The sequence below is a fragment of the Rhinoderma darwinii genome, chromosome 1, assembly GCF_050947455.1.
Source record: "Rhinoderma darwinii isolate aRhiDar2 chromosome 1, aRhiDar2.hap1, whole genome shotgun sequence".
Classification (NCBI taxonomy): Eukaryota; Metazoa; Chordata; class Amphibia; order Anura; family Rhinodermatidae; genus Rhinoderma; species Rhinoderma darwinii.
Window position 1 is genome coordinate 372498840 of NC_134687.1, and position 14780 is coordinate 372513619.

Below are 14780 nucleotides of genomic sequence, written 5' to 3' on the forward strand. Positions count from 1 at the left end.
GAGTTATGTTTTTAAACTGTTATTTTGTCATGCTTCTCCTTTGTAAGACCAACTATAGGATAATGGAAGTATACGACTTGGGTGATTTCGAATAAAACCCACGACGTTGCATTAGCAAATATGTTGGCTTCATAGCTCAGTGGTTAGAGCACTGGTCTTGTGAGTTCAATTCTCACTGGGGCCTTTATTGTTTGTGCCTAGAGTATCTAATAAGATAATTTCTTCATCACAGAAAATACTAAGATGTCATTTCCTTTCAGATAATTGCTTGGCCTAAACTGAAAATATTCAGACATCATTGTTTCATTCAATCCATTGTATATGTCCAACGTTAACATTTAAAAAAAGTTTTAAACAGGAAATTATGCATGTTTGATCTCCCATGGAAAAATTTGGAAAAAAATCTTGCCTCTGCTCGTAATATTTTTTAGGAATTCATGATGGAGAATTCTGTTCCTCATTCTGTTCCCCAAACACATCAATTCATTCAGTTGTGATTTCCAAACTGTCTAAAAGTTTGATTTGTTTCTATGTTTCTGAAGCATGTTTCTGATACCTTAATGTAAAACATAAAATTTTTTAGGAATTCATGATGGACAATTCTGTTCCTCATTCTGTTCCCCAAACACATCAATTCATTCAGTTGTGATTTCCAAACTGTCTAAAAGTTTGAATTGTTTCTTTGTTTCTGAAGCATGTTTCTGATACCTTAATGTAAATCATAACGTTTTTTAGGAATTCATGATGGACAATTCTGTTTCTCTCCAATCCACTAAAAACCTATTTAAATTTTGTGCCAATCTACTAATAAATAAGCAGCCAGTTCTAGAATTAGAGTTTTACACTTTTTTCAGGCTTCTCATTTGTAAGAGCAGCTCTTTCATTTTTCTGCAAATAAACCAATAAATTCGCAGCTAGTTCTGGAGTTATGTTTTTAAACTGTTATTTTGTCATGCTTCTCCTTTGTAAGACCAACTATAGGATAATGGAAGTATACGACTTGGGTGATTTCGAATAAAACCCACGACGTTGCATTAGCAAATATGTTGGCTTCATAGCTCAGTGGTTAGAGCACTGGTCTTGTAAACCAGGGGTCGTGAGTTCAATTCTCACTGGGGCCTTTATTGTTTGTGCCTAGAGTATCTAATAAGATAATTTCTTCATCACAGAAAATACTAAGATGTCATTTCCTTTCAGATAATTGCTTGGCCTAAACTGAAAATATTCAGACATCATTGTTTCATTCAATCCATTGTATATGTCCAACGTTAACATTTAAAAAAAGTCTTAAACAGGAAATTATGCATGTTTGATCTCCCATGGAAAAATTTGGAAAAAAATCTTGCCTCTGCTCGTAATATTTTTTTGGAATTCATGATGGAGAATTCTGTTCCTCATTCTGTTCCCCAAACACATCAATTCATTCAGTTGTGATTTCCAAACTGTCTAAAAGTTTGATTTGTTTCTATGTTTCTGAAGCATGTTTCTGATACCTTAATGTAAAACATAAAATTTTTAGGAATTCATGATGGACAATTCTGTTCCTCATTCTGTTCCCCAAACACATCAATTCATTCAGTTGTGATTTCCAAACTGTCTAAAAGTTTGAATTGTTTCTTTGTTTCTGAAGCATGTTTCTGATACCTTAATGTAAATCATAACGTTTTTTAGGAATTCATGATGGACAATTCTGTTTCTCTCCAATCCACTAAAAACCTATTTAAATTTTGTGCCAATCTACTAATAAGTAAGCAGCCAGTTCTAGAATTAGAGTTTTACACTTTTTTCAGGCTTCTCATTTGTAAGAGCAGCTCTTTCATTTTTCTGCAAATAAACCAATAAATTCGCAGCTAGTTCTGGAGTTATGTTTTTAAACTGTTATTTTGTCATGCTTCTCCTTTGTAAGACCAACTATAGGATAATGGAAGTATACGACTTGGGTGATTTCGAATAAAACCCACGACGTTGCATTAGCAAATATGTTGGCTTCATAGCTCAGTGGTTAGAGCACTGGTCTTGTAAACCAGGGGTCGTGAGTTCAATTCTCACTGGGGCCTTTATTGTTTGTGCCTAGAGTATCTAATAAGATAATTTCTTCATCACAGAAAATACTAAGATGTCATTTCCTTTCAGATAATTGCTTGGCCTAAACTGAAAATATTCAGACATCATTGTTTCATTCAATCCATTGTATATGTCCAACGTTAACATTTAAAAAAAGTTTTAAACAGGAAATTATGCATGTTTGATCTCCCATGGAAAAATTTGGAAAAAAATCTTGCCTCTGCTCGTAATATTTTTTAGGAATTCATGATGGAGAATTCTGTTCCTCATTCTGTTCCCCAAACACATCAATTCATTCAGTTGTGATTTCCAAACTGTCTAAAAGTTTGATTTGTTTCTATGTTTCTGAAGCATGTTTCTGATACCTTAATGTAAAACATAAAATTTTTTAGGAATTCATGATGGACAATTCTGTTCCTCATTCTGTTCCCCAAACACATCAATTCATTCAGTTGTGATTTCCAAACTGTCTAAAAGTTTGAATTGTTTCTTTGTTTCTGAAGCATGTTTCTGATACCTTAATGTAAATCATAACGTTTTTTAGGAATTCATGATGGACAATTCTGTTTCTCTCCAATCCACTAAAAACCTATTTAAATTTTGTGCCAATCTACTAATAAATAAGCAGCCAGTTCTAGAATTAGAGTTTTACACTTTTTTCAGGCTTCTCATTTGTAAGAGCAGCTCTTTCATTTTTCTGCAAATAAACCAATAAATTCGCAGCTAGTTCTGGAGTTATGTTTTTAAACTGTTATTTTGTCATGCTTCTCCTTTGTAAGACCAACTATAGGATAATGGAAGTATACGACTTGGGTGATTTCGAATAAAACCCACGACGTTGCATTAGCAGATATGTTGGCTTCATAGCTCAGTGGTTAGAGCACTGGTCTTGTAAACCAGGGGTCGTGAGCTCAATTCTCACTGAGGCCTTTATTGTTTGTGCCTAGAGTATCTAATAAGATAATTTCTTCATCACAGAAAATACTAAGATGTCATTTCCTTTCAGATAATTGCTTGGCCTAAACTGAAAATATTCAGACATCATTGTTTCATTCAATCCATTGTATATGTCCAACGTTAACATTTAAAAAAAGTTTTAAACAGGAAATTATGCATGTTTGATCTCCCATGGAAAAATTTGGAAAAAAATCTTGCCTCTGCTCGTAATATTTTTTAGGAATTCATGATGGAGAATTCTGTTCCTCATTCTGTTCCCCAAACACATCAATTCATTCAGTTGTGATTTCCAAACTGTCTAAAAGTTTGATTTGTTTCTATGTTTCTGAAGCATGTTTCTGATACCTTAACGTAAAACATAAAATTTTTTAGGAATTCATGATGGACAATTCTGTTCCTCATTCTGTTCCCCAAACACATCAATTCATTCAGTTGTGATTTCCAAACTGTCTAAAAGTTTGAATTGTTTCTTTGTTTCTGAAGCATGTTTCTGATACCTTAATGTAAATCATAACGTTTTTTAGGAATTCATGATGGACAATTCTGTTTCTCTCCAATCCACTAAAAACCTATTTAAATTTTGTGCCAATCTACTAATAAATAAGCAGCCAGTTCTAGAATTAGAGTTTTACACTTTTTTCAGGCTTCTCATTTGTAAGAGCAGCTCTTTCAATTTTCTGCAAATAAACCAATAAATTCGCAGCTAGTTCTGGAGTTATGTTTTTAAACTGTTATTTTGTCATGCTTCTCCTTTGTAAGACCAACTATAGGATAATGGAAGTATACGACTTGGGTGATTTCGAATAAAACCCACGACGTTGCATTAGCAAATATGTTGGCTTCATAGCTCAGTGGTTAGAGCACTGGTCTTGTAAACCAGGGGTCGTGAGTTCAATTCTCACTGGGGCCTTTATTGTTTGTGCCTAGAGTATCTAATAAGATAATTTCTTCATCACAGAAAATACTAAGATGTCATTTCCTTTCAGATAATTGCTTGGCCTAAACTGAAAATATTCAGACATCATTGTTTCATTCAATCCATTGTATATGTCCAACGTTAACATTTAAAAAAAGTTTTAAACAGGAAATTATGCATGTTTGATCTCCCATGGAAAAATTTGGAAAAAAATCTTGCCTCTGCTCGTAATATTTTTTAGGAATTCATGATGGAGAATTCTGTTCCTCATTCTGTTCCCCAAACACATCAATTCATTCAGTTGTGATTTCCAAACTGTCTAAAAGTTTGATTTGTTTCTATGTTTCTGAAGCATGTTTCTGATACCTTAATGTAAAACATAAAATTTTTTAGGAATTCATGATGGACAATTCTGTTCCTCATTCTGTTCCCCAAACACATCAATTCATTCAGTTGTGATTTCCAAACTGTCTAAAAGTTTGAATTGTTTCTTTGTTTCTGAAGCATGTTTCTGATACCTTAATGTAAATCATAACGTTTTTTAGGAATTCATGATGGACAATTCTGTTTCTCTCCAATCCACTAAAAACCTATTTAAATTTTGTGCCAATCTACTAATAAATAAGCAGCCAGTTCTAGAATTAGAGTTTTACACTTTTTTCAGGCTTCTCATTTGTAAGAGCAGCTCTTTCAATTTTCTGCAAATAAACCAATAAATTCGCAGCTAGTTCTGGAGTTATGTTTTTAAACTGTTATTTTGTCATGCTTCTCCTTTGTAAGACCAACTATAGGATAATGGAAGTATACGACTTGGGTGATTTCGAATAAAACCCACGACGTTGCATTAGCAAATATGTTGGCTTCATAGCTCAGTGGTTAGAGCACTGGTCTTGTAAACCAGGGGTCGTGAGTTCAATTCTCACTGGGGCCTTTGTTGTTTGTGCCTAGAGTATCTAATAAGATAATTTCTTCATCACAGAAAATACTAAGATGTCATTTCCTTTCAGATAATTGCTTGGCCTAAACTGAAAATATTCAGACATCATTGTTTCATTCAATCCATTGTATATGTCCAACGTTAACATTTAAAAAAAGTTTTAAACAGGAAATTATGCATGTTTGATCTCCCATGGAAAAATTTGGAAAAAAATCTTGCCTCTGCTCGTAATATTTTTTAGGAATTCATGATGGAGAATTCTGTTCCTCATTCTGTTCCCCAAACACATCAATTCATTCAGTTGTGATTTCCAAACTGTCTAAAAGTTTGATTTGTTTCTATGTTTCTGAAGCATGTTTCTGATACCTTAATGTAAAACATAAAATTTTTTAGGAATTCATGATGGACAATTCTGTTACTCATTCTGTTCCCCAAACACATCAATTCATTCAGTTGTGATTTCCAAACTGTCTAAAAGTTTGAATTGTTTCTTTGTTTCTGAAGCATGTTTCTGATACCTTAATGTAAATCATAACGTTTTTTAGGAATTCATGATGGACAATTCTGTTTCTCTCCAATCCACTAAAAACCTATTTAAATTTTGTGCCAATCTACTAATAAATAAGCAGCCAGTTCTAGAATTAGAGTTTTACACTTTTTTCAGGCTTCTCATTTGTAAGAGCAGCTCTTTCATTTTTCTGCAAATAAACCAATAAATTCGCAGCTAGTTCTGGAGTTATGTTTTTAAACTGTTATTTTGTCATGCTTCTCCTTTGTAAGACCAACTATAGGATAATGGAAGTATACGACTTGGGTGATTTCGAATAAAACCCACGACGTTGCATTAGCAAATATGTTGGCTTCATAGCTCAGTGGTTAGAGCACTGGTCTTGTAAACCAGGGGTCGTGAGTTCAATTCTCACTGGGGCCTTTGTTGTTTGTGCCTAGAGTATCTAATAAGATAATTTCTTCATCACAGAAAATACTAAGATGTCATTTCCTTTCAGATAATTGCTTGGCCTAAACTGAAAATATTCAGACATCATTGTTTCATTCAATCCATTGTATATGTCCAACGTTAACATTTAAAAAAAGTTTTAAACAGGAAATTATGCATGTTTGATCTCCCATGGAAAAATTTGGAAAAAAATCTTGCCTCTGCTCGTAATATTTTTTAGGAATTCATGATGGAGAATTCTGTTCCTCATTCTGTTCCCCAAACACATCAATTCATTCAGTTGTGATTTCCAAACTGTCTAAAAGTTTGATTTGTTTCTATGTTTCTGAAGCATGTTTCTGATACCTTAATGTAAAACATAAAATTTTTTAGGAATTCATGATGGACAATTCTGTTACTCATTCTGTTCCCCAAACACATCAATTCATTCAGTTGTGATTTCCAAACTGTCTAAAAGTTTGAATTGTTTCTTTGTTTCTGAAGCATGTTTCTGATACCTTAATGTAAATCATAACGTTTTTTAGGAATTCATGATGGACAATTCTGTTTCTCTCCAATCCACTAAAAACCTATTTAAATTTTGTGCCAATCTACTAATAAATAAGCAGCCAGTTCTAGAATTAGAGTTTTACACTTTTTTCAGGCTTCTCATTTGTAAGAGCAGCTCTTTCATTTTTCTGCAAATAAACCAATAAATTCGCAGCTAGTTCTGGAGTTATGTTTTTAAACTGTTATTTTGTCATGCTTCTCCTTTGTAAGACCAACTATAGGATAATGGAAGTATACGACTTGGGTGATTTCGAATAAAACCCACGACGTTGCATTAGCAAATATGTTGGCTTCATAGCTCAGTGGTTAGAGCACTGGTCTTGTAAACCAGGGGTCGTGAGTTCAATTCTCACTGGGGCCTTTGTTGTTTGTGCCTAGAGTATCTAATAAGATAATTTCTTCATCACAGAAAATACTAAGATGTCATTTCCTTTCAGATAATTGCTTGGCCTAAACTGAAAATATTCAGACATCATTGTTTCATTCAATCCATTGTATATGTCCAACGTTAACATTTAAAAAAAGTTTTAAACAGGAAATTATGCATGTTTGATCTCCCATGGAAAAATTTGGAAAAAAATCTTGCCTCTGCTCGTAATATTTTTTAGGAATTCATGATGGAGAATTCTGTTCCTCATTCTGTTCCCCAAACACATCAATTCATTCAGTTGTGATTTCCAAACTGTCTAAAAGTTTGATTTGTTTCTATGTTTCTGAAGCATGTTTCTGATACCTTAATGTAAAACATAAAATTTTTTAGGAATTCATGATGGACAATTCTGTTCCTCATTCTGTTCCCCAAACACATCAATTCATTCAGTTGTGATTTCCAAACTGTCTAAAAGTTTGAATTGTTTCTTTGTTTCTGAAGCATGTTTCTGATACCTTAATGTAAATCATAACGTTTTTTAGGAATTCATGATGGACAATTCTGTTTCTCTCCAATCCACTAAAAACCTATTTAAATTTTGTGCCAATCTACTAATAAATAAGCAGCCAGTTCTAGAATTAGAGTTTTACACTTTTTTCAGGCTTCTCATTTGTAAGAGCAGCTCTTTCATTTTTCTGCAAATAAACCAATAAATTCGCAGCTAGTTCTGGAGTTATGTTTTTAAACTGTTATTTTGTCATGCTTCTCCTTTGTAAGACCAACTATAGGATAATGGAAGTATACGACTTGGGTGATTTCGAATAAAACCCACGACGTTGCATTAGCAAATATGTTGGCTTCATAGCTCAGTGGTTAGAGCACTGGTCTTGTAAACCAGGGGTCGTGAGTTCAATTCTCACTGGGGCCTTTGTTGTTTGTGCCTAGAGTATCTAATAAGATAATTTCTTCATCACAGAAAATACTAAGATGTCATTTCCTTTCAGATAATTGCTTGGCCTAAACTGAAAATATTCAGACATCATTGTTTCATTCAATCCATTGTATATGTCCAACGTTAACATTTAAAAAAAGTTTTAAACAGGAAATTATGCATGTTTGATCTCCCATGGAAAAATTTGGAAAAAAATCTTGCCTCTGCTCGTAATATTTTTTAGGAATTCATGATGGAGAATTCTGTTTCTCATTCTGTTCCCCAAACACATCAATTCATTCAGTTGTGATTTCCAAACTGTCTAAAAGTTTGATTTGTTTCTATGTTTCTGAAGCATGTTTCTGATACCTTAATGTAAAACATAAAATTTTTTAGGAATTCATGATGGACAATTCTGTTACTCATTCTGTTCCCCAAACACATCAATTCATTCAGTTGTGATTTCCAAACTGTCTAAAAGTTTGAATTGTTTCTTTGTTTCTGAAGCATGTTTCTGATACCTTAATGTAAATCATAACGTTTTTTAGGAATTCATGATGGACAATTCTGTTTCTCTCCAATCCACTAAAAACCTATTTAAATTTTGTGCCAATCTACTAATAAATAAGCAGCCAGTTCTAGAATTAGAGTTTTACACTTTTTTCAGGCTTCTCATTTGTAAGAGCAGCTCTTTCATTTTTCTGCAAATAAACCAATAAATTCGCAGCTAGTTCTGGAGTTATGTTTTTAAACTGTTATTTTGTCATGCTTCTCCTTTGTAAGACCAACTATAGGATAATGGAAGTATACGACTTGGGTGATTTCGAATAAAACCCACGACGTTGCATTAGCAAATATGTTGGCTTCATAGCTCAGTGGTTAGAGCACTGGTCTTGTAAACCAGGGGTCGTGAGTTCAATTCTCACTGGGGCCTTTGTTGTTTGTGCCTAGAGTATCTAATAAGATAATTTCTTCATCACAGAAAATACTAAGATGTCATTTCCTTTCAGATAATTGCTTGGCCTAAACTGAAAATATTCAGACATCATTGTTTCATTCAATCCATTGTATATGTCCAACGTTAACATTTAAAAAAAGTTTTAAACAGGAAATTATGCATGTTTGATCTCCCATGGAAAAATTTGGAAAAAAATCTTGCCTCTGCTCGTAATATTTTTTAGGAATTCATGATGGAGAATTCTGTTCCTCATTCTGTTCCCCAAACACATCAATTCATTCAGTTGTGATTTCCAAACTGTCTAAAAGTTTGATTTGTTTCTATGTTTCTGAAGCATGTTTCTGATACCTTAATGTAAAACATAAAATGTTTTAGGAATTCATGATGGAGAATTCTGTTCCTCATTCTGTTCCCCAAACACATCAATTCATTCAGTTGTGATTTCCAAACTGTCTAAAAGTTTGAATTGTTTCTTTGTTTCTGAAGCATGTTTCTGATACCTTAATGTAAATCATAACGTTTTTTAGGAATTCATGATGGACAATTCTGTTTCTCTCCAATCCACTAAAAACCTATTTAAATTTTGTGCCAATCTACTAATAAATAAGCAGCCAGTTCTAGAATTAGAGTTTTACACTTTTTTCAGGCTTCTCATTTGTAAGAGCAGCTCTTTCATTTTTCTGCAAATAAACCAATAAATTCGCAGCTAGTTCTGGAGTTATGTTTTTAAACTGTTATTTTGTCATGCTTCTCCTTTGTAAGACCAACTATAGGATAATGGAAGTATACGACTTGGGTGATTTCGAATAAAACCCACGACGTTGCTTTAGCAAATATTTTGGCTTCATAGCTCAGTGGTTAGAACACTGGTCTTGTAAACCAGGGGTCGTGAGTTCAATTCTCACTGGGGCCTTTATTGTTTGTGCCTAGAGTATCTAATAAGATAATTTCTTCATCACAGAAAATACTAAGATGTCATTTCCTTTCAGATAATTGCTTGGCCTAAACTGAAAATATTCAGACATCATTGTTTCATTCAATCCATTGTATATGTCCAACGTTAACATTTAAAAAAAGTTTTAAACAGGAAATTATGCATGTTTGATCTCCCATGGAAAAATTTGGAAAAAAATCTTGCCTCTGCTCGTAATATTTTTTAGGAATTCATGATGGAGAATTCTGTTCCTCATTCTGTTCCCCAAACACATCAATTCATTCAGTTGTGATTTCCAAACTGTCTAAAAGTTTGATTTGTTTCTATGTTTCTGAAGCATGTTTCTGATACCTTAATGTAAAACATAAAAATTTTTAGGAATTCATGATGGACAATTCTGTTCCTCATTCTGTTCCCCAAACACATCAATTCATTCAGTTGTGATTTCCAAACTGTCTAAAAGTTTGAATTGTTTCTTTGTTTCTGAAGCATGTTTCTGATACCTTAATGTAAATCATAACGTTTTTTAGGAATTCATGATGGACAATTCTGTTTCTCTCCAATCCACTAAAAACCTATTTAAATTTTGTGCCAATCTACTAATAAATAAGCAGCCAGTTCTAGAATTAGAGTTTTACACTTTTTTCAGGCTTCTCATTTGTAAGAGCAGCTCTTTCAATTTTCTGCAAATAAACCAATAAATTCGCAGCTAGTTCTGGAGTTATGTTTTTAAACTGTTATTTTGTCATGCTTCTCCTTTGTAAGACCAACTATAGGATAATGGAAGTATACGACTTGGGTGATTTCGAATAAAACCCACGACGTTGCATTAGCAAATATGTTGGCTTCATAGCTCAGTGGTTAGAGCACTGGTCTTGTAAACCAGGGGTCGTGAGTTCAATTCTCACTGGGGCCTTTGTTGTTTGTGCCTAGAGTATCTAATAAGATAATTTCTTCATCACAGAAAATACTAAGATGTCATTTCCTTTCAGATAATTGCTTGGCCTAAACTGAAAATATTCAGACATCATTGTTTCATTCAATCCATTGTATATGTCCAACGTTAACATTTAAAAAAAGTTTTAAACAGGAAATTATGCATGTTTGATCTCCCATGGAAAAATTTGGAAAAAAATCTTGCCTCTGCTCGTAATATTTTTTAGGAATTCATGATGGAGAATTCTGTTCCTCATTCTGTTCCCCAAACACATCAATTCATTCAGTTGTGATTTCCAAACTGTCTAAAAGTTTGATTTGTTTCTATGTTTCTGAAGCATGTTTCTGATACCTTAATGTAAAACATAAAATTTTTTAGGAATTCATGATGGACAATTCTGTTACTCATTCTGTTCCCCAAACACATCAATTCATTCAGTTGTGATTTCCAAACTGTCTAAAAGTTTGAATTGTTTCTTTGTTTCTGAAGCATGTTTCTGATACCTTAATGTAAATCATAACGTTTTTTAGGAATTCATGATGGACAATTCTGTTTCTCTCCAATCCACTAAAAACCTATTTAAATTTTGTGCCAATCTACTAATAAATAAGCAGCCAGTTCTAGAATTAGAGTTTTACACTTTTTTCAGGCTTCTCATTTGTAAGAGCAGCTCTTTCATTTTTCTGCAAATAAACCAATAAATTCGCAGCTAGTTCTGGAGTTATGTTTTTAAACTGTTATTTTGTCATGCTTCTCCTTTGTAAGACCAACTATAGGATAATGGAAGTATACGACTTGGGTGATTTCGAATAAAACCCACGACGTTGCATTAGCAAATATGTTGGCTTCATAGCTCAGTGGTTAGAGCACTGGTCTTGTAAACCAGGGGTCGTGAGTTCAATTCTCACTGGGGCCTTTGTTGTTTGTGCCTAGAGTATCTAATAAGATAATTTCTTCATCACAGAAAATACTAAGATGTCATTTCCTTTCAGATAATTGCTTGGCCTAAACTGAAAATATTCAGACATCATTGTTTCATTCAATCCATTGTATATGTCCAACGTTAACATTTAAAAAAAGTTTTAAACAGGAAATTATGCATGTTTGATCTCCCATGGAAAAATTTGGAAAAAAATCTTGCCTCTGCTCGTAATATTTTTTAGGAATTCATGATGGAGAATTCTGTTCCTCATTCTGTTCCCCAAACACATCAATTCATTCAGTTGTGATTTCCAAACTGTCTAAAAGTTTGATTTGTTTCTATGTTTCTGAAGCATGTTTCTGATACCTTAATGTAAAACATAAAATTTTTTAGGAATTCATGATGGACAATTCTGTTACTCATTCTGTTCCCCAAACACATCAATTCATTCAGTTGTGATTTCCAAACTGTCTAAAAGTTTGAATTGTTTCTTTGTTTCTGAAGCATGTTTCTGATACCTTAATGTAAATCATAACGTTTTTTAGGAATTCATGATGGACAATTCTGTTTCTCTCCAATCCACTAAAAACCTATTTAAATTTTGTGCCAATCTACTAATAAATAAGCAGCCAGTTCTAGAATTAGAGTTTTACACTTTTTTCAGGCTTCTCATTTGTAAGAGCAGCTCTTTCATTTTTCTGCAAATAAACCAATAAATTCGCAGCTAGTTCTGGAGTTATGTTTTTAAACTGTTATTTTGTCATGCTTCTCCTTTGTAAGACCAACTATAGGATAATGGAAGTATACGACTTGGGTGATTTCGAATAAAACCCACGACGTTGCATTAGCAAATATGTTGGCTTCATAGCTCAGTGGTTAGAGCACTGGTCTTGTAAACCAGGGGTCGTGAGTTCAATTCTCACTGGGGCCTTTGTTGTTTGTGCCTAGAGTATCTAATAAGATAATTTCTTCATCACAGAAAATACTAAGATGTCATTTCCTTTCAGATAATTGCTTGGCCTAAACTGAAAATATTCAGACATCATTGTTTCATTCAATCCATTGTATATGTCCAACGTTAACATTTAAAAAAAGTTTTAAACAGGAAATTATGCATGTTTGATCTCCCATGGAAAAATTTGGAAAAAAATCTTGCCTCTGCTCGTAATATTTTTTAGGAATTCATGATGGAGAATTCTGTTCCTCATTCTGTTCCCCAAACACATCAATTCATTCAGTTGTGATTTCCAAACTGTCTAAAAGTTTGATTTGTTTCTATGTTTCTGAAGCATGTTTCTGATACCTTAATGTAAAACATAAAATTTTTTAGGAATTCATGATGGACAATTCTGTTCCTCATTCTGTTCCCCAAACACATCAATTCATTCAGTTGTGATTTCCAAACTGTCTAAAAGTTTGAATTGTTTCTTTGTTTCTGAAGCATGTTTCTGATACCTTAATGTAAATCATAACGTTTTTTAGGAATTCATGATGGACAATTCTGTTTCTCTCCAATCCACTAAAAACCTATTTAAATTTTGTGCCAATCTACTAATAAATAAGCAGCCAGTTCTAGAATTAGAGTTTTACACTTTTTTCAGGCTTCTCATTTGTAAGAGCAGCTCTTTCATTTTTCTGCAAATAAACCAATAAATTCGCAGCTAGTTCTGGAGTTATGTTTTTAAACTGTTATTTTGTCATGCTTCTCCTTTGTAAGACCAACTATAGGATAATGGAAGTATACGACTTGGGTGATTTCGAATAAAACCCACGACGTTGCATTAGCAAATATGTTGGCTTCATAGCTCAGTGGTTAGAGCACTGGTCTTGTAAACCAGGGGTCGTGAGTTCAATTCTCACTGGGGCCTTTGTTGTTTGTGCCTAGAGTATCTAATAAGATAATTTCTTCATCACAGAAAATACTAAGATGTCATTTCCTTTCAGATAATTGCTTGGCCTAAACTGAAAATATTCAGACATCATTGTTTCATTCAATCCATTGTATATGTCCAACGTTAACATTTAAAAAAAGTTTTAAACAGGAAATTATGCATGTTTGATCTCCCATGGAAAAATTTGGAAAAAAATCTTGCCTCTGCTCGTAATATTTTTTAGGAATTCATGATGGAGAATTCTGTTTCTCATTCTGTTCCCCAAACACATCAATTCATTCAGTTGTGATTTCCAAACTGTCTAAAAGTTTGATTTGTTTCTATGTTTCTGAAGCATGTTTCTGATACCTTAATGTAAAACATAAAATTTTTTAGGAATTCATGATGGACAATTCTGTTACTCATTCTGTTCCCCAAACACATCAATTCATTCAGTTGTGATTTCCAAACTGTCTAAAAGTTTGAATTGTTTCTTTGTTTCTGAAGCATGTTTCTGATACCTTAATGTAAATCATAACGTTTTTTAGGAATTCATGATGGACAATTCTGTTTCTCTCCAATCCACTAAAAACCTATTTAAATTTTGTGCCAATCTACTAATAAATAAGCAGCCAGTTCTAGAATTAGAGTTTTACACTTTTTTCAGGCTTCTCATTTGTAAGAGCAGCTCTTTCATTTTTCTGCAAATAAACCAATAAATTCGCAGCTAGTTCTGGAGTTATGTTTTTAAACTGTTATTTTGTCATGCTTCTCCTTTGTAAGACCAACTATAGGATAATGGAAGTATACGACTTGGGTGATTTCGAATAAAACCCACGACGTTGCATTAGCAAATATGTTGGCTTCATAGCTCAGTGGTTAGAGCACTGGTCTTGTAAACCAGGGGTCGTGAGTTCAATTCTCACTGGGGCCTTTGTTGTTTGTGCCTAGAGTATCTAATAAGATAATTTCTTCATCACAGAAAATACTAAGATGTCATTTCCTTTCAGATAATTGCTTGGCCTAAACTGAAAATATTCAGACATCATTGTTTCATTCAATCCATTGTATATGTCCAACGTTAACATTTAAAAAAAGTTTTAAACAGGAAATTATGCATGTTTGATCTCCCATGGAAAAATTTGGAAAAAAATCTTGCCTCTGCTCGTAATATTTTTTAGGAATTCATGATGGAGAATTCTGTTCCTCATTCTGTTCCCCAAACACATCAATTCATTCAGTTGTGATTTCCAAACTGTCTAAAAGTTTGATTTGTTTCTATGTTTCTGAAGCATGTTTCTGATACCTTAATGTAAAACATAAAATGTTTTAGGAATTCATGATGGAGAATTCTGTTCCTCATTCTGTTCCCCAAACACATCAATTCATTCAGTTGTGATTTCCAAACTGTCTAAAAGTTTGAATTGTTTCTTTGTTTCTGAAGCATGTTTCTGATACCTTAATGTAAATCATAAC

The 14780-nt window shown here is 33.2% G+C and overlaps 15 non-coding genes across 15 annotated transcripts; all 15 read left to right on the forward strand.

Annotated features, from left to right (window-relative positions):
• The first annotated feature begins 1048 nt into the window (after nucleotides 1-1048).
• Nucleotides 1049-1121, forward strand: TRNAT-UGU (transfer RNA threonine (anticodon UGU)). Its single transcript has one exon. It is a non-coding gene; the product is annotated as a tRNA-Thr (tRNA).
• An 863-nt stretch (nucleotides 1122-1984) lies between these two features.
• Nucleotides 1985-2057, forward strand: TRNAT-UGU (transfer RNA threonine (anticodon UGU)). Its single transcript has one exon. It is a non-coding gene; the product is annotated as a tRNA-Thr (tRNA).
• An 864-nt stretch (nucleotides 2058-2921) lies between these two features.
• Nucleotides 2922-2994, forward strand: TRNAT-UGU (transfer RNA threonine (anticodon UGU)). Its single transcript has one exon. It is a non-coding gene; the product is annotated as a tRNA-Thr (tRNA).
• Nucleotides 2995-3858: 864 nt separating this feature from the next.
• TRNAT-UGU (transfer RNA threonine (anticodon UGU)) lies at nucleotides 3859-3931 on the forward strand. The gene has a single exon. It is a non-coding gene; the product is annotated as a tRNA-Thr (tRNA).
• An 864-nt stretch (nucleotides 3932-4795) lies between these two features.
• Nucleotides 4796-4868, forward strand: TRNAT-UGU (transfer RNA threonine (anticodon UGU)). Its single transcript has one exon. It is a non-coding gene; the product is annotated as a tRNA-Thr (tRNA).
• Nucleotides 4869-5732: 864 nt separating this feature from the next.
• Nucleotides 5733-5805, forward strand: TRNAT-UGU (transfer RNA threonine (anticodon UGU)). Its single transcript has one exon. It is a non-coding gene; the product is annotated as a tRNA-Thr (tRNA).
• Nucleotides 5806-6669: 864 nt separating this feature from the next.
• TRNAT-UGU (transfer RNA threonine (anticodon UGU)) lies at nucleotides 6670-6742 on the forward strand. Its single transcript has one exon. It is a non-coding gene; the product is annotated as a tRNA-Thr (tRNA).
• Nucleotides 6743-7606: 864 nt separating this feature from the next.
• On the forward strand, nucleotides 7607-7679 carry TRNAT-UGU (transfer RNA threonine (anticodon UGU)). Its single transcript has one exon. It is a non-coding gene; the product is annotated as a tRNA-Thr (tRNA).
• An 864-nt stretch (nucleotides 7680-8543) lies between these two features.
• On the forward strand, nucleotides 8544-8616 carry TRNAT-UGU (transfer RNA threonine (anticodon UGU)). The gene has a single exon. It is a non-coding gene; the product is annotated as a tRNA-Thr (tRNA).
• An 864-nt stretch (nucleotides 8617-9480) lies between these two features.
• TRNAT-UGU (transfer RNA threonine (anticodon UGU)) lies at nucleotides 9481-9553 on the forward strand. Its single transcript has one exon. It is a non-coding gene; the product is annotated as a tRNA-Thr (tRNA).
• Nucleotides 9554-10417: 864 nt separating this feature from the next.
• On the forward strand, nucleotides 10418-10490 carry TRNAT-UGU (transfer RNA threonine (anticodon UGU)). Its single transcript has one exon. It is a non-coding gene; the product is annotated as a tRNA-Thr (tRNA).
• An 864-nt stretch (nucleotides 10491-11354) lies between these two features.
• TRNAT-UGU (transfer RNA threonine (anticodon UGU)) lies at nucleotides 11355-11427 on the forward strand. Its single transcript has one exon. It is a non-coding gene; the product is annotated as a tRNA-Thr (tRNA).
• Nucleotides 11428-12291: 864 nt separating this feature from the next.
• Nucleotides 12292-12364, forward strand: TRNAT-UGU (transfer RNA threonine (anticodon UGU)). The gene has a single exon. It is a non-coding gene; the product is annotated as a tRNA-Thr (tRNA).
• Nucleotides 12365-13228: 864 nt separating this feature from the next.
• Nucleotides 13229-13301, forward strand: TRNAT-UGU (transfer RNA threonine (anticodon UGU)). The gene has a single exon. It is a non-coding gene; the product is annotated as a tRNA-Thr (tRNA).
• An 864-nt stretch (nucleotides 13302-14165) lies between these two features.
• Nucleotides 14166-14238, forward strand: TRNAT-UGU (transfer RNA threonine (anticodon UGU)). The gene has a single exon. It is a non-coding gene; the product is annotated as a tRNA-Thr (tRNA).
• Nucleotides 14239-14780: the final 542 nt, after the last annotated feature.